We start from the raw sequence: 17,560 nt of genomic DNA, 5'->3' as shown, positions 1-17,560 counted from the left end.
ACAGTAAGGATGATGAGTCACTGTTATCTATCACTGCATTTTGCTCAGCTCTCAGTGACATGCTGGACAAGCTGTTATCTCATCCTTCCCCCCTGCCATATTCTCCCATCAGGCCACAGTGATCTTGTCATCGGTCAGAAAGCATCACTCTGAACATGAGCCTTTTCTGCGATGATTACTGTGAGCCACTCCTGCCTTTCTCTTCCTCCACTCTCTGCCTGCTGGACCTCTGTGTGATAAATATTACAGCCAGGTTGGATGTTCTTTTGTCCACCCAGGATCATCAACTCCCAGACAATTCTGTGTGTCCTAAGAGAGCCATCCTAATGAAGGCTCTATTTGCTGCCACCACGCCTCTGTGTTTACCTCTGCTCTGTTCTGCACCCACTGTGACATCAGTAATGACAACCATGCAGGTACCAGAGAGTTGTATCACCTGCTTATCAAAGGCAGGAGCATGTTAATAATAGCACATATGGTCCTGGCTTCCTGCCTTCCAATAAAACAAATGACAACCTGTGAACAACACACACTTAACTCGTCAGAAATCACACGTCTTCATTTTCTTTTGTGAGTGAGATCTTTTTGATTTGATTTGATTTGCTTGTGTGACACATACACACACACACACACACACACACACACACACACACACACACACACACACACACACACACACACACACACACACACACACACACACAGTTATCTGCTGTAACTATTTCTTGATGAACAACAGCTGTGTTCAGTAACTGTATGCAGCTTCCATGAGTATTATTGTCTTCATGAGGTTGTGCCATGGCATGCACAGAAATGTTGGGTGGATGGATACAGCGTTATGAGTAAACAATGTTTACTGGCATTCCAAGATAGTACAAGTTGCTAAAAAGTTGGGGTTTTTATTTTTATTTTTTAAAGTATGTCATAAATAACTAAAGCAGTGTTTTCAATCATTAAAACAGGCGGGATTATTAAAACGATGTTGCTCCATGCTGTTTGAACACTGCATGTTACTAAATGTCTAAGTAAGTGACTAGAAGTGAACTGTTGCCCAAAAACAACAGAACTTTTAATTAACCATAAATGAAGCAGGCTGTTTTTTTTATTGTGTGTGGATAAGCAATAAAGTATGTCCCCACCCTCTATAAGATGCTCCATGCTACAATAAAAGTTGAGTAGGATTTTCAGTAAGTAAGTGGGCCCTCTTCAGCCTTCAGCCTACCTGCCTACATGGTTTGAAATCTAAAAGCTTGAGGCAGTGAAAATGCCCCTGGTCGAATACTAATATTAATAAAATCATTAATAAATGATGACCCTTTATCAATGACCTTATTAAAGCTTCTCACTTTTAATAAACCAACAGAATGATATAGTGGGTCATCTGCAATCATAAATGTTAATAAGTCATTAATAAAAGGTCTTTAGAACAATCCTTCAAGTCTGCAGTTGGAAATATTAGTAAGTTACTGATGAATAGATCTCATTGGTCAGTTTTGCTCTGCAGCTCAGAGGTCAGAGGTCATACTTCACTGGAGTGATATACCAGATAAACTTAAGAGTTAAAAAGATAAAAATGAGGGTCCTGCTGAAGGGGTATGAACACCTGATCATCACTGATCTATACAGAATTACTCAATGATTTATTAACTATGAAGCCATTAGTTGCAGCTATGGGTCAAGTATTCTGCTGCTTCTGCCTGGACAAGTCTACAGGGAACTAAATCTACAGGCTCTAAATATGGACACCATCTGAAGTCTTGACTTGTCTTTCTAAATATGAGATACAATGAGCATTGTAACAATACCAACACTCACACTGTAGACTTCAGTGATGTTAACATATATGGAGCCACTAGAGGGCTCAGTCTGCATGGTGGTGAATAAAAACAGCTGCTACCAGCAATGTCTAACTTCATTCATTGTCTTCAGCCTGTAAACAAGGAGACTGAAATGTGAAATTAGAACATTGCATGGCTGTGTCTTCAGATGACAATGTCCTATCTGCAGGTCACACTGTGGTTTACCAGACAGCAGAAAACCCTGCTTTCAATTCCAAAAATAGTGTGTGGATGAATTTGACCCTCATGTAGGTAAATAAAGCCACACATGAACCACATGACATGCACAGAAACAGTATGATACAGCACCAGGGACCTGTAAAGCAGTCTCTGCTTAGTGACAGGACTGAAATTGGAAAGCAAAGGATCACCTCATGTACAGGATCATGCAGTTGCTGCTGCACACACATTTAGATGTAAAAATGCCCTACAGGCTTGAAGATAAATCATTGATTTTTTCAGTATGCAAAGTAGGTCACAAGGTCCATTTGCATGTTGTTGGTGATACTACTATCAGAGATGGAAACATATTAAAACAAATCAACCGTTCAGTTTTTAAAAATCTAAACATGAAGTTACTCTCAGTGTTTTAAAGAGGAGCTGGAACACCTAGGGTAATTAACAATGGAGCCGAGCGTCGACCTGATTCGTTGCAAGCCTATTAGTTTATATCGTTACTGTCTACGTTTACGCAAACTTGAGGGCTATAGGAAGAAATGAGGTTAAGTCAGGATAACGCATTCATGCGCTGTAATAACCTGGTTACAATAAAAGCTGCATTTGCATACAGCTCATCAGGTTCTTCTTCTACCTCTGACAATACTTTTGAACCGTGGCATGTGTGAAGTGTGTGACAGAGCAGGCTGCAGGATATCTTTGTCAGGACGGGTAGTGACAGTAGTGAGTGCAGACAACTGTTTGAGGTTGCATTATTTTGGATATGTGTGATGACGTTTCCTATCACCCATCTGCACTGCTGTCATAGATATGCACGCCTTGTCTTGGGTCTTTGTCATGCACATGCGTGCATTAACACGCCGTTAAAAACAAGATATAACAAGAAAACATGCTTCTCCAGCAGAAATGCGGCAAGCACGTTTCTTTGAATCCCTGCCTGCAGTCAGTGAAGCCGGTATACACCGTGTTAGAGAAATGATGCAGGATTCCTGTAATAACCCGATTACTACACGGAATGTAAACGAACACATTGTTTCTTCCGTCCATCGGAGTTAACATGGCTCTCCGTCCAGACACAGACAACAACACTACTACCAACCAATCAGCTGTTTTTCTGTCTCCGCCGCGGAAATGACTGGCCAATCAGCTGTCTGAGTGCCACCAACGACAAGCGCCGGAGGACCAATCGGCTATCTGTCTGGATTTGCTGGAGGGACGAACAACCATTCAACTGTCTGTCTGGGCTCCACGGAGCGACTGCCTGGCCAATGAGCGTCCTGTCTGGCTGCACCGAGGGGGTGAGCGTCTGCCGAGGCCCAATCAGCGGCTCAGTGCTGACTGCCGGTGCCGGGGACTGGTGGTGAGGAGCCACTGCAGCGCGTCAGGACCGGACCGTGAACCCGGAGACGGTACACACTGAGGCGAAAGGAGACACAGGTGAGTCCGAGGATGTGCGTGAGGCCTGGCTTGCGGCTGGGGATGTTTTGAAACGGCACCGGCGGGATTCGTGTGGCGGCAGGGCGGCTAGTTGTTGTGTCGTTTCTCTACCGGTGGATATTCTGATAGACAATAGAGCGGCTTTGCTTTGCTATTTATTGATGCGGGCTGACATGTTGGCGACCAGCAGCCGTCGCCTCGAACTGTTCATTTACATTTAAAGGTCTGGAGTTTGAGCAGAAACATTAGTACATGTCATAAACCCGACGATTCAGTTTACGTGTTGATAAAAAAAAAACCCAAGTGTTAACGGAGATGTTGTGATTGCATTGTGATGGAAACGTTGTGCGGAATGCCTCCAATCCGTTTCATTGTTTGATCCAGAGTCTCTAGGGGTTAACTCAGACTGGAGAATGAGCCAGGCTCCTCCAAATATATTGCTCGCTTGTTTCTTTTTTTTTTTTAAAAAGAGCATCGCGACCAGATGAGATGTTAGAAGGTTTTTTATTGAAGCAAAGAGGTTTGAAGTTGCGGATTAAAAAAAACGCGCTGGGAGGAGGCCGGCGGCTGCTGATGCCTCTCAGCAATTAGGAAGAAAAATTCGAAATGCATCAGCCATTTACGTAGAGACTCAACTGGCTCCATATGCACCTAAATGGCTGCCTGGCGCCTGACAGCATAACCAACATTTTACTGTAAGGGCAAGGCTTTATTCAGGCCGGGCGGTTGATTGTTTCCTGAGCGGCGGATAAACGGAGGTAGATGTCTGGATGACGTTAGAGACCAAACGGAGATCAATATTTAATGTGTGCTGCCTATTATTCTGCAGTTTACAGGAGCTCGTTTCGTGTCTGTTGACCAGAATTGGCCTCTCCTCTCCTCCCTCTCCTCCTCTGCTGCTGCACTGCTCCCCAACATTTACATGAGTCACATGCAGATGGATTCACAGATGACTGTTATCACTGTCTTTGAGTTTATATTGTAATCTGTAAATAGATTTGAACACACACACACACACACACACACAAAGCCTTGCAGATGGAGGTAATAGATGAGGTGAAGAGATGGTGACATTACATGAGCAGGGATTGGATGTTATTTGATGATATAGTTTAGATATATTTTAGTTTTTAGTGGATTGCAGAATCTTTTAAAAAGTCACATTTTTGTCACATGAAAAGTTTGACAGGCGGTAGGAAAGCGGTTGTCATTGCTTTGGAACCTACACCCCCCCCACCCCCACCCCCCCTCCTTTCACTCGTCCTCCTCAGCAGTATATCAGTTTCAACCAGCTGTTTGTTTCTCCTCTTTGGAACATGGAGCTCACTTCACACATTTTCATCTCAGCATGGATGTCACACAAAAAAAAAAAGTGTAAGCCCCACATCCTTTTTTCAGTTCTGAAAAAGTTGGCAGACCTTGATATACTCAGCCCTCCACTCACATCATGATAGTGGGTCTGTATGAATGAAAGGTCCCTGCTGTTGAAGAGTGTGAATGAACTGTAGTATTCTCAATGATGGAGTCCTTCCTCTTCCTATTTCCAGCTCCGGGTCCCCTGGCAGCCCCCAGCAGCATACAGATGAAGACTAGTAGAGTATTCTGACAGGTTTTTACAGGACCTGTGATGTAGTAGTGTGTCGTTTTTGATGGATATGTTTGATGGGTTTAAGCACAATTTATCAGTTTATTTACCTGGTTGAAATAATACAGAGTTATTGACAGAGTGGATGTGTGGAAGGACATTGATTGTGTGGAGATTTTAAGATGCTTTTATGTTTTACAGTGCAGATCAATCTTAACCCTGGCTGCTACATCTGAGACACACACACACACACACACACACACACACACACACACACACACACACACACACACACACACACACACACACACACACACACACCCACACACACACCCTAATGGCCTTTGAAAAGTCGAAATAAATGTATCAAAAATCCTGATGCATTGATGTGTCAGTAATAATCATTTCTGACGTTCTGACGCAGACTTTACAAATCTGAACCATGCATAATGCAGACCTGTAAGCTTGAGTGATTGGTCCAGCTCCTGACAGGAGGCGGGTTCAAGATAGATTTTTTTTTTTTTTGGATTGGCTTCCTTGAAATCGTGATAGCTGTTCTGGAGCTTTCAATCATCACATGGTCTTCATCGGCAGATGTATTTTGCCCATGTTGTCATGGAAATTAAGATATTGACATTTCCATTTTTGTCTCGGCATTTTAAGAGCTTCTCGTAAATATTCGTGTAGAAGCTATTGAAGGCTACAAACAGCTATGAATTTTTAATAGATTTAGTTAATTGTATGTACTATATTTTATTTTGGCAGAGTTCCGTTGGTAGGTGTGTTCTGTGGTGTGCAGGCTGTGGAACACATGTCCCTCTGAGGAAGATAAAGATAGTCTGTCTTTTCTATATTTCTTTTTCTTTTGTCAGCAAATCCAATAATTTATTCTGTCTGTCAAACTGCTGTTTAGGGTTGGAACACTGAGTTTATTTAGTTTATGGACAGGAAATAAATCTGTAACAATTCTAATAATCACTTAATTATTTCAAGACATTCCAAAGTGTACTGGTTCCACTTCCTTTGTATTTGTTTGGACTGTTGGTGCAGACATTTGTAGATGTCACCTCAGGCTTTGTCAAACTGTGATGCACATTTTCCAGACCAAATGAATAATGATGAAAAAATAGAATTAATACTGAATAAATAATAATAAATACATTTGATGCTTTTTCATAATCCAAGTTAAATATGTACTTACATATGTAATTTTGTTGTTGTTTTTTATTCATAGTTAATAATGATAATTAAATTCCTATTGAAGTTGACAGTGTTAGTGCACTGATGTCATTTTATACAATAGTTTATAGTTAATGTGTAGAATATCATCCCTACATTACATCTGTGTAACAAGTGTTGATAAGCACATTTGAAGGATCATTGAAAAAAAGTGTGTATGTAGATATTCTGTCTGTGATATTATTGGCTGATATTTTAATATCAGAATCTTTTTACTTCCTATTATCAGGATCAACATCCATCCCAAAAATACAGTGTCAGTTGGACACTGGTTGCTATTCCAGTGTCTTTTTTTTTTCTTTATAAAGAGTAGTTTCCTAAAAAAGCTGCTCACTGTAGTTTTTATTAAATATTACTCAAACAGGAGGCACAGGGACTATTTTCAGCGGTGGATGAATCCTCATATGGAGCTCTAGTGAATATTTCTGGCAGCAGGACAGTTTGTGTGGGATTGATGTTAGATAAACTACAGTGTGTGTGTGTGTGCGTGTGTGTGTGTAATGAAGGAACATGTCACACAGTGCAGCAGTGTGACTCAGTGACGTGTTTTTAACAGTTTTTGGACAACAACAGAGCTGTACAACACAGAGGAAACAGATTAATCAGATCTGATACACACACAATATTTTGAAGTGGATCCATTTATTATTGGTATGGTTAGAAAATCCTCATCAGACAGTAGCATTAAATGCTAATAACATGTTTTATTTTAAAAAGCATTGACAGACACTGGTTACTCAGGTATCATATTATCACTGCTACACTCTTTGTTAAATGGCAGTTTAAGCAGACCTCTCCCTAGTTCCCAGTAAATAGCCGTTATGACCTAAGAGCCATCAGGTTCTCTTCTCAGTCACAGTGCATCAGCTGGCTTGGATGAACTTGAAGCCACATTGTTTAAATCATATATATTTCTCTATAACAGTAAATATCAATGACTGAAAAAAAAGCTGCATGGTTTGGGAAAAACATCCTTAGTTATTATTTATTAGGAATTTACCTTTTTTTTTTTTACCATTATTGCTAAATTCTGATTGGTGCATCACGTTTTTCCAGCGGATCACAATTAGGTTCTGTGTATATAAGAAGAAATTAATTCTTCTTCTCAAGATTATCAAACCACTGTGAAGAGTGATGACGTTTATTTCTAACAGATACCTGACATTAAAGTGTTAGGACATATGAGTAAAATATTCAATCCAAACATCACATATTATACATGATGTGAGGATCACACACTGTAAAGACTGTGGGCAGATATGGGATCTGAACCAGAGCCTTTTTACACACTTTGTTTTAAAATCCAAAATAACTGACACATTTTCTTTCACCGCTGTTTGTAAGGGAGCATGTCTATGTTTCCACAGCACCTATGTTCCCACAGCTCTATGTTTCCACAGCTCTATGTTCCCACGTTTCTAAGAAATTATTCAAATTTAGGACCTATGTTCCCAAAGCTCTATGTTCCCACATTTCTAAGAGATTATTAAAAATGTAGACCGTATGTTCCCACAGCCCTCCGTCCCACAGACATGTGGGGTGTCCTGGTACCTCTGTGAGGCTACGAGTGAAAGTCCTTCATGAGCAATAATTTACAAATTAAGCCTGGGGTGGGCACAACACTGTCCTGATTGGGCCGTCTTTTTGCACTCACAAGATCAGGTAGACCAGGCTCCTCATTGGGTTGACCAATCCATCTGATACAGCACAGCACATGGGCTTTGAGCATTGGCATAACCAGGGACTTATGGAGCCGAATCTTCAAATTTCACAAATTTACAAGTTTGTTTCCCAAATGGGCCGAAAAGATTCACTTGTGACACTGAGTGCTGTAGACCCGGACGAGTTGGGGGGGAAATTTTTGGGCGATGAATGCAGTTGTAAAATATAACCCTAACCCTAACCCTGTGGGAACATAGGGCCTAATTTTGAAAAAGAAGTTAGAAATGTGGGAACATAGAGCTGAACCCGTTTGTAATGTGACCTGTGTGAGGCAGTTCATTTCTATGCTGGTAATTAAAGCCCAACATATATATATCGGTCTGCCGATATTATCGGCCAATATCAGCAGCACAGATATATTGGTATTGGTGTATATGTTGTTCTATATGTGTCGATACTTTAAAAATTCTTAGAAGTTATATAGGCAGCATTTATATTTGATTGTTTTTCTTAATTCAAGTTATATATACGTACATGTTTTTTTAAATAGTTATTGATAATTATTAAAGTCACTTAATACAGTAAGGTTTATTCCTAAACTGTAAAATATGTCTCCATTACATATCTTTGTCTTAAGTGATAACCACATTTGATGGGTCATTGCAAAAAAATGTATTCATGTATATATTCTACAAGTGTGTGTGTGTATATATATATATATATATATATATATATACACACACCGATATATCTATCAGAATTGTTTTACTCCCTTATATCAGTATCGACATAGGCCCTAAAAAGCCATTATCATTCGGGCCCTAGTAATGACACAGTGGGTCATGGTTACAGCAGAGAATCTTCCAGCTGATCCTATTATTACCTGCTAACACAGTTTATATGACACGTAGACATGAAAGTGTCTCAGTGGTCACAGCTCAGGCTTCATGTATAGAACCATATTTAACATGTTGGAAACAAAAGGTTGGTGTCAGGATCACCTCCCAGCCAGTTAAAAACCACATTTCCATATACACACACACACACACACACACACACACACACACACACACACACACACACACACAGACTGAAGTAACAGCATGTGTTGAGGGATTGAAAGCTGATGGTTGTGCTGTGTGATGTAGCAGATTCACCTGATGGAGCCAGGACAAAGCTGCTGTGTTCTCTACAGGAAATGGTTCATTATGGGGAATTATTGTTACTGACTCAAGCGAATATACAGAAGTGTACACCAGGCAGAAAGTGAACATAATGGACCAAACACACCTGTGTATTGTAAAGTTATTTATGCTTAAAATCAAGTGTGTTAGATAATCAAACGGTCTGGAGCCTCCTTGTGATTGGCCAGGTTGGATCTTCTCTCTCAAGCTCTCTCTTCTTTCTCCAGACGTCCGCCTCTATCACTTTACATCCCAACACCCGAGTGCAACAGCGTGAACGGCTTCGAGGAGCGAGCGTCTGGAATTTGGATTTGTTCGATTGAGTGCGTCCAGACTACAAAGAGCAGAGTTGTTAGAGAGAGTTCAGAGCAGTGGCAGACAGCTGCTTCTCCCCCCCCCCAAACACTCCAAATTTGAGCCATGTCAAGGTCAAGTGACATATCGTGCAACCTAGTTTGTGTCAGGCATTGTGCCCACTTAACTTTCTCTAATGTTGACCATGAAATGAGATAGAATTTAGACGTCTGTGGCCCAAAAGAAGAGTAAAACACAGCAGACGCACAACATGAACATTTGAATCCAGTGATTTGAGCATGTTGTAAAATGTAATTCCAGCTTGTTCATGTTGAATGGTACTGTGTGTGTGTGTGTGTGTGTGTGTGTGTAACCTGTATTACTGTGTAAACTCTGAAGTACGTCTCCAGCTGACTTCAGTAATCATTTTGATTCTGAAACACATTTCAGACAAAATTCATTGATCAGCTTGGCTCAATCTATAGACAACATCTAATATCACAATATTTTTTGATGAAATACCTCGATATTGATATTGTGATAATATGGTAAATGGACTGTACTTATATAGCGCCTTTCTAGTCTTTTCGACCACTCAAAGCGCTTTACACTACAACTCATTCACCGCATTCACACACATTCATATACTGATGGCAGGCAGCTACCACGCAGGGTGCCAACCTGCACATCAGGAGGAAACTACCCATTCACTCGCATTCATACACCGTTGGCACAGCAACGGGAGCAATTAGAGGTTAAGTGTCTTGCCCAAGGACGATTCGACATGTAGACTGGAGGAGCCGGGAATCGAACCGCCAATCTTCCAATTGGAGGACAACCGCTCTACCTCAGAATATATATATACCAGAATATTTACACAATGAGATTTTTGATATATAATCATCAGTAATGTAGATATAATGAGTCAGTGAGTAGAGTCAGATAATAGAGCAGCTAGAACAGTCTGTGGGTTCATAAATATCGTCTCTTTACTGTGACATGGCCTTCAAACCAGGAAGACAATACTCATGTCACAATATTACGATATATTATGATCAGTGTTGGGGAACGTTACTGCGTTAAAAGTAACTAATTACTTTACAAAATTACTGTCATTAAAAAGTAACTAGTTACATTCCAGCATTACCTTCTGAGAACAGTAACTGGTTAGAGTACTTTAGTGTTACTTTGCTACAGGAATAGTTGGTTAAACATAATAACAGATTAGCTTTTTCAAAACGTAACTAAACAACTGAATTGCGGACTTAATGTGTTAGGTTACTTGTTACATTACAAAAAAGTAATCCAAGTAACTCTAATGAGCTGAGTTCTGAAGCATGCAGGCTTCAAATTTGTAAATGCATTTTAGTTCTCTACATGTTGGCTCTGCCTCCAGACTAAAATGCCATTTTTCTCCCTGAAAATGGAGCTTTCCCAAAACAGCCTGCAGAGGGTGTAAATGTGAGAATGCTCGGTATTGTAGTGTTTGTGGGGAAAAACGTTGTAGAAACGCTGACATGTCACAGATAAAACAGATGGTGGCAGTAGTTGTTTTAATGGAAGAGGAAGAATACGATGACAATAACTGGCAGACGGCTTAATGTGAGTGTTGTTCTCCTTAACGTCTACTTTAACAGCTTGTTCAGAGTCAACCGTTGCTAAACTGTTGACCTCAATATTGCCACACTTCACATTAGCAGCTAAGAAGCTATTCATGTCACATTGACTAAACTAGTAGTGTCCTCCATTCCTCACTGTGTACGTCCTGAGTGGAGACTGTAGAAGAATTAAAGGTAAATAACTCTGTCCCCAACCATAATGACACTGTTTTTAAGGAAACATAGCGCGCACTGTCCAACCCCCCCCCTTCCTAATTCCATTATTATATTATCATTATATCAGTGGTATGAAATGATCTTCAAATGAGAATTTATAGTCCAACAAAAGAAGTTATCATGACAGAACTATCAGAATCTGATCGCAGTAACAAATAGTGTACCGTTTCTTCTTTGTTGGTTTTCTGTGGCTGACTTGCTGGTTTTAGTGTTCTAATGTGAACGGACATATTTGCAGAAACTAGCCGAACCTCCTGCTGTGGACACATTTTAGAATTTAGTCAGCTTGGAAACATTTCTTTAAATAAATGTTCTGAATTGAACCTGTTTAAAATCTTTAAATGTTTAAAAGTAGAATAGTCTTCAGAGTATTTCCCCATTTCAGACAAATAGTTCCAAGCAGCCACAGGAAGTGAAATGTAGTTGGGAACTTTAAGCCTGTTTTAAATATTCCTGCCTGTCTTTCCATCACATCTGAAGAACTGTAAAGATTAGCGCAAAATTAGTATGCATCCACAGACGTGTTGTTGATGGTTTATTGTTGTGATTGTCTAAAGTAAGACTGTAGACTGTCAGCATCAGTGTGTGTGTGTGTGTGAGAGAGTCTGAAGTATTGGTGCTGATGGCATCTTGAAGCGTGTCACTTACCTTGGTGGCATATTGGAATCTTATTGTATTAATGGTGCGTTCCATTTGTACTCAGAAGTTGGAATTTTAGAGTTCACAGTGCTACATTTGAACTGGAATGAACCCTGAAGTTGCATTTCTGACTGGGATGGTCAGAATAACTTCACCAGCCCCAACCTCAAAATCTCAGATGGCTGCCCTTCACATCAACAGTGCCAAAGTTGTAGTGACATCCTGTTTATTAGCACTTCTGTCCAACTTCTATCTGTGGACATGTTGCTACAGTGTTTGTATGCGCAAAATATAGCAAAATGGGTTTCTATCAACTGGTATTGCTATCAATGCTAAGTTGGCTAGAACTGGTTTCCTGATGTCATTCCCACCTCCGACTTCCAACTTCCGAGCTAAATGGAACACAGCTTAAGTAGCTGACTCTTCATGTCAAACTCATTGTGGCTAAATTCCATGTAGCTGCTTCAGGTTCAGGGTCCCGATAAAGCTGCTTCAGGTTCAGGGTCCCGATAAAGCTGCTTCAGGTTCAGGGTCCCGATAAAGCTGCTTCAGGTTCAGGGTCCCGATAAAGCTGCTTCAGGTTCAGGGTCCTGATAAAGCTGCATCACACTGTATTAGAAGTGTTGCACAGGTCTGGTCCACAGCAGACATTTTGATTGGTCAGAGCAGGACAAACAGGTGTTATTAATAACGTGTGTGTGTGTGTGTGTGTGTGTGTGTGTGTGTGTGTGTGTGTGTGTGTGTGTGTGTGTGTGTGTGTGTGTGTGTGTGTGTGTGTGTGTGTGTGTGTGTGTGTGTGTGTGTGTGTGTGTGTGTGTGTGTGTGTGTGTGTGTTACACAGTGGCTTCATCACAGTTTTTCAACCCTGTATCTTCTTCCTCAGCTGGAGACAGGTTTGATCAGAGCAGAGAACGTGTGGGCCGCACAACCACAACAGCTAGCAGGAAGAGGCTAATAAGCTTTGTAAAGACAGGCGATAATTCTCCCGTAGGTTCATTACTACACGCAGCAGCTGTCACATTACAAGTACTGCAGTCATTTGATCCGCCGCTAATATATAAACACTCAAATACACCAAACAGTCAACGTAGTCTGTCACTGTGTGTGTGTGTGTGTGTGTGTGTGTGTGTTTTGGATGCATGGAAGCAGGGTGGAGGTTTGTGGCACTACTTCACCTACTTCCAAGATTCATGGAGAAGGAAAAAAAACAGTATTTAAATAGGGTTTTTATTTGTTTATTTTCCTTTTCATTAGAGATAGACGTGGTTTACATTTTAGCCACTTCTGTATTAACTCCAGCTCCTTTGGTTGCATTTCTTTGGTGAATGGACCAAATATGGTATAACCCATGTCATTTATTGGATACTCCCATTGCCTCCCTACCTGTATGGGATAATGATTGGCCTGAAGTCACATGACTATACACCCAACCCATCTTGGTAGATAACCCATTGGCTGATACATATTTGTTTAAATACTGTTTGTAATGTGTTTTTATCATATTCTACACCCTCCCAGTATATAGTTCTGGTTCACTTTTGACACGGTCTAAGAATCCCCTCATAAAAATACCACATTTTGAATCACAGATGTGTTTAGAAAGCATCAATAGTGGATCTGACTGATCAATAAATGTGTGATTAAATGATTCATGTTTCAGAGAGCAGAGAGAGAAGAAAAAACTGCTACTATCACACAATATCATCATGTCCTATTTGACCTAAGACATGAAAATATAAAGTAACACAAAGAGGATTGAAGTGCTTTCACATTGAATTCCTCCACTGCATTATAATGAAAGTTAGAGAACTGTCAAAGCTAGGGATGGGAATTTGAATACATTTTCTTGATCGATCATCAGGAAAATGAACGACCAATTATCGATTAATCATTATTTTTTTTATCTTAAAAATACCATGAATATACCAAATATAGTGTGTTTCTCCTCAATGAAATCTTTATTCCAATAACTTATAGTCCAACAACAATCCTCTAAGACAAGGCAGTTAAAGTTCAACTGTTTAACTTAAACAATAAAAAATGTGCAGCGCTTGTAAAGTCCATCTTCACATATCAATCGCTACGGCACTCTTAAACACAACTGAGCCTCTTTTAGAAACACTTCCAAAAAAACAATCAAATCTTATAACAACTTACTCAGGAGTATGTTACTAAGTTGTTATCATGACAGGCCTATGGACATGATTCTTTTAGGATTGTTGGAGGAATGTATGGAATTCTATGATTTTATCAGACTTGTTTGGATGTGTAAGCAGTGAGTAGAGCTGCTGTGTCACAGTGAAGAGTGTCTGAGAGCACAGAGAAATCTGCATTATCAAACTCTTCATTAGAAGAATTCATGTTCCAGGTGGGGAGGATAATACCTGTAACTGGCCGCTTAATTGATTTGTGTGATGTTGAATGAATGCGTGAAAAGCAATAGAAGCGAGGGGAGTGAGGGGGAGGGGAGGGGAGGGGAGGGGGGTGGCGGCTTGCTGTGCTGACTAGTAAAAATGAGAAGGGGGTGTTTCTGTAAATTGTAGGAACGGCCCAGCAGTCAGTGGCAGTGCAGCTGTGACTAATCCTGTGTGTGTGTGTGTGTGTGTGTGTGTGTGTGTGTGTGTGTGTGTGTGTGTGTGTGTGTGTGTGTGTGTGTGTGTGTGTGTGTGTGTGTGTGTGTGTGTGTGTGTGTGTGTGTGTGTGTGTGTGTGTGTGTGTGTGTGTGTGTGTGTGTGTGTGTGTGTCATTGCTGTGCTGCATTTTTAGCCAGGTGCCGCATAAGGTCACCCCCACAGTCAACTTGTCTTGAACGCAACCCTCGTCGCTCAGCATTAAATTGAACTAAGCCTGACTTAACTAAACCTAAACCTAACCCAACGCTGAGACATGGACCACCTGAGGATCACCTGTTAGGAAGGATGACCTATATATGAAACCCTCAATACAGCAAAATCCACAAGTCCAGTAGTGTTTGAAATGCATTTGTCAACCTGTTAAACATTTAGACACAGTATATAAATGAGCTTAATGACTTAAACCCTCACAGAGCTCTGCAGGTGGTATGAGAGGAAAAAGAAAAACACATTTTTGTGCACAAATTTGCAGTTTGCACTCTTCAATTAAACAGCTCGCTCGCACCAATGATTTCATTCATGCTCTCGAATGGTTTGATTCACCCTCACGAGTTAGTAATTAGAACACTTGACTGTAAAGTGGAACAGAAAAGAAGTCAAGTTTTTTCAGATTGTTTCCAGGCTGCTATGGTCAGTCATACAGGAGAGATTATTCATTTATTACACTTGTTGAATCACTCATTTGAGCTTCATAGAAGATATTACAGATGTATTACAAACATGCTGCTGTGACCTGCTACTATAGTGTTATGGTGCTTTTCCATTAAACAGTTCTAGTACTACTCGACTCGACTCGGTTTTTTTGCGTTTCCACTAGGGATAGTACCTGGTACCTGGTACTTTTTTAGTACCTGCTCTGTCGAGGTTCCAAGCGAGCCGAGCCGATACTAAAATGTGACGTCAACAGACTGCCGGCCACTGATTGGTCAGACAGTCAGTGGAAGCGTCATGAGCCAGCCAACACAAGAATCAACCTAACCCTAACCGAGTCGAGTCGAGTAGTGCTAGAACTGTATAGTGGAGAAGCGCCATTAGTGTGTTACTGCTCAGATGAGGACACACAGTTGAAGAGAACTGAAAACTGGGAAGTGTTGGCATCAAATATCTGATGCATGATTCATGATGTTGTTTAGTTTCCTCTGATCAATTACCTCCTCATATACAGTTTTAGAGCTGCAAAAAAAAAAAATTATTTTCATTCTCAATTCATCTGTCAATTATTTTCTCAAAAGTCCAAAAACTCTTCAGATATCCAGCTGAGCAGTCATGTGTCTACGTTATTTATTTTAGTATGTTAGTATGTATACTTCTTGTATACTTCTTGGTTGTAATGGTTCATGCTTCACTTTTTATAGATCTGCAGTGACATACACCAAAAATATCTTGATCTATAATATGTATGTATAGAAACAGCAGCATCCAACAACCATCAATTCAAGCTTTACAAAAGTAAACTGACTAGTGTGGGGGGTGCCACCTCCCCCTCCATATATGTGTGTGTGTGTGTGTGCGTGCGCTCAGCTGAGAGGTTGTGTCCTTCATAGAGAGCGTAGAGTCTTCTTCACTATTTGACAAATATTAACAAATTGATGACAAACACATTAAGAAGTGCACAGACAGGAGACGTCCTCATGAGACAGGAGACGTCCTCATGAGACAGGAGACGTCCTCATGAGACAGGAGACGTCCTCATGAGACAGGAGAAGTCCTCATGAGACACATCAGAAAACACAGCTGGCAGAGACTTGACGACTGAAAGCTCTGCATTGTCTGTATGCAGCACACAGATGTTTATGAGCTTAATGAATGAATGATATTTATTTACATAGCTCTTTTTAAAGCAGAGCAAACACACTAAAACAGACACGTTATCACTGTGAAGATGATGATGAGTAGAGGTTGAGTTGATTCAGTAGATTCACGTGATTCAAGTCAAGAGATTCACATGATTTGTTATTTCAGTTATTTTTAGCATTTGTTTTCTTTATAAATAATGTAATTTACCAATATATAGACTAGAAACATGTTCTATCTTAAAATAACCTTATGTGCATTTATTTTCGTAGTAAAGCACATGAAGCATCATTACAGTGAATCAATAATCAATAAGCCTTAATGATTAACAGCTGTTTACAGACTGTGTGGCTTTATAATATTTCACTATAAGTTTATAATCAGGTAGGTAAACTCTTAAATATGCATTATTTAAGGTCAGTGTATGTGATGGAATAGTGGTATTAGGTTTTAGGCCTTTTTTCTCCATGTTAAGGCCTCCTCAACTACCCAGAATGCAGTGCTTCTTGACGTGACGGTGAGTTTGACCCTGCTCTGGCTTTGTGTAATTCAGTGGTGTTGACTGTCAGGGATTAGTGTAGCTAATATCTCTCTGCTGATGACTGTCGTGTATGAATATGAACTGTGTGTGTGTGTGTGTGTGTGTGATCCTCTTATTGTACTCCATTTGTCTTTGGCATATTTGCATCTCAGCTGGATATCGATACAGTTCCCGTGCCGCCACAATCAGCCCCATTTTAAGATGTCTGTGCTACCTCTGTGTCTGCCTCTTCGCTCTGACTAAATGTCTCATGTTCCCGCTGCTTTTTCTTTTTTTTTCTTCTTCCTTTTCTCTCATTTGGCTGGTGGAGCAGTGTATGCCCCACCCTGTGGTCTGAAGTTCTGCACTCAGTCTTTTCTTGTCAAAGTGCCAGCTCTTAAAGGAAGAGATTTTCCTCTTTCTGCTCTGAAAACACCGGAGCTGCTCCTCCTCTCCTCCTCACCTCCCACTCTCTCTCTCTCTCTCTCTTTTTTCTCTCTCTCTCTCTCTGACTGTGTTACTGTGTGACGTCCTGACCACTAACGGCTACATATTAAGAGATAATTCCATACCCTGAGGTTACAAACCGGCTCAGACTGGCTCAATGCGTTTTTGACTGCGCTCTGTTCCCTGGGCAAAAATAAATACATTTCAAAAAAAAAAAAAAAAAAGGCAGAGAAGAAAATTGCGTCTGTGCCTTTTTTTTTTTTTTTTCTTTTTTTT

The 17,560-nt window shown here is 40.5% G+C and overlaps 1 protein-coding gene across 2 annotated transcripts in view; it reads left to right on the top strand.

Moving 5' to 3' along the window:
* The first annotated feature begins 3,362 nt into the window (after positions 1-3,362).
* The window catches only part of gatad2b (GATA zinc finger domain containing 2B), a 47,166-nt gene continuing 32,968 nt past the window's right edge, over positions 3,363-17,560 (top strand). For both annotated transcript variants that reach the window (XM_062436013.1, XM_062436012.1), the window contains exon 1: positions 3,363-3,452. The gene's annotated coding sequence lies outside the window, so the exon portion shown is untranslated. The remainder of the gene's footprint in view (positions 3,453-17,560) is intronic.

The sequence above is a fragment of the Scomber scombrus genome, chromosome 16 (assembly GCF_963691925.1).
Source record: "Scomber scombrus chromosome 16, fScoSco1.1, whole genome shotgun sequence".
NCBI lineage: Eukaryota > Metazoa > Chordata > Actinopteri > Scombriformes > Scombridae > Scomber > Scomber scombrus.
This window is presented reverse-complemented; position numbering and strand designations above follow the sequence as displayed.